At 40.4% G+C, this 1,632-nt stretch overlaps 1 non-coding gene across 1 annotated transcript; it reads right to left on the bottom strand.

Annotated features, from left to right (window-relative positions):
- Positions 1 to 1,160: 1,160 nt before the first annotated feature.
- LOC140603267 (small nucleolar RNA U2-19) lies at positions 1,161 to 1,240 on the bottom strand. The gene has a single exon (XR_012006279.1). It is a non-coding gene; the product is annotated as a small nucleolar RNA U2-19 (small nucleolar RNA).
- Between the last annotated feature and the right edge of the window lie 392 nt (positions 1,241 to 1,632).

The raw sequence follows: 1,632 nt of genomic DNA, 5'->3' as shown, positions 1-1,632 counted from the left end.
GGAGAGGTTTTTCTATTATTTCAGAGCAAAGCACCTCTGGTTTATGTGGCGACTCTTGTGGCTTTCTAAATGCACTTGATTTAGCTTTCAATGTGTAATTACCGCCAAACAAGTTAATTGCTTTATAAGTGTCCAAAATTCCCTGGTTTAATTTTGCTTTCATTTACCAACCTTCATTATACATCCACTGTTCAACATAAACACAAATGATTGTTAATGAAAGCCTAATGCCATATTCATTAGAAAATCAGGTTAATGACTGGCAATGAATATCCCAGCTCCTTTATTCTTTCAATACATTTTTTTTTTTTTGCTTGTTGATTACAATAGTTTTTCTCTGTTTACAAGGAAATTCTACCTGCATTATAGGCATGCTTAAAAGTTCAAGATAAAGCTTTTCTAAGAAATCAGATAACCCCAGTCCTGGGGGTTATCTGCTTACCAGTGCCTTTACCCTTTAGAAAGAATCTCCTATAAAGTGGAACAGAACAGTCAGAATGCACACAATTTCCTTGGACTGTTGGCTAATACGAAGCTGTATTGTTTGGACAGCTATAATCTCCGAGTTGTTGTGTACAGGTGTTTAGATGGTGCACTCAACAACCTTAGGAGGCATTGTTTGTTTGCATTCTGAATGATGCCACCCAGCTGTGCTCTGCACAACCTGCATTCCTCAGGCAGTGGCACTGAGAAATCTGCATTGAAATAGGATACGTGTCACAGCAGTGTGGCTTGGGTCTGAACAGAGGATCATGTATGTATGGGCTTAAACACAGAGGCCAGACTCTGAAATTTGGTCCCTTGCTTGTCCCTATGTGCTTGTGTGGACTAAACAGTTACCACATCTATCCAATGAGAATGTTGGTGATGTCCTGTTCTCTCCAGTTCTCAGGCTCTGTGATTCCTTTTGGGATGGTGGGAGAGTCCACCTGTATTCTTTAAAACCATCTAAAGTTTTAAATAGTTGGATGCTTACCATGTGCCTGGCATGGAGTTGATGCTGGGGATACTTGTCAAAAACACATTTCCTGGTGTCCTGGGAGGCCCAGGGCCCCCCACTGTACCTGTTAGGAGCACAAGTGTAGCACACTCACAAAGCTGCTCAGTGTCAGTGCTCTTAGGTCTTGCTATGCTTCCCAATCTTCTTTCAATTTTTTTTTTTTTTTTTTTTTAAGCAAGATGTATTGGGTAGACTGGAAGGTCTTCTGATGCTCAGATTTGGCTATTTTCATCATTGATTTCTTTCAATCTTTTTTATTCTTCCATCTGGAGACCTCTTCCACTTCTCTTGTCACATTCCTCTAGTTTTGATACTCTGATCTCAGAGACCTCACTTCCAGTTGTGTCTCTTTTTGGGGGTCTGCTTCCATCAGCCAAGTCTGCATCATTTATAATCCTTGGCTGCACATGTGTCTGTACTCCATGTGTCTCTCCCTCATAACATTTAGCATCATTAGAATTTTGCCTTGATTTGTGTGATTCTCTGGGTACTATTTTTGCCTTAGATTCTAATCTCCTCAAGGAAAGGGTATGATAGACTAATTGTTTTTCTGGTGCCTAGACATATGCTGGTATCCCAGTCACAGGTCTGTTAGGATATTGTCTTCATGACAATAGTCTCTGCAGGTCAAT

This window comes from Canis lupus, chromosome 13, assembly GCF_048164855.1.
Source record: "Canis lupus baileyi chromosome 13, mCanLup2.hap1, whole genome shotgun sequence".
In the NCBI taxonomy this organism is placed as follows: domain Eukaryota; kingdom Metazoa; phylum Chordata; class Mammalia; order Carnivora; family Canidae; genus Canis; species Canis lupus.
This window is presented reverse-complemented; position numbering and strand designations above follow the sequence as displayed.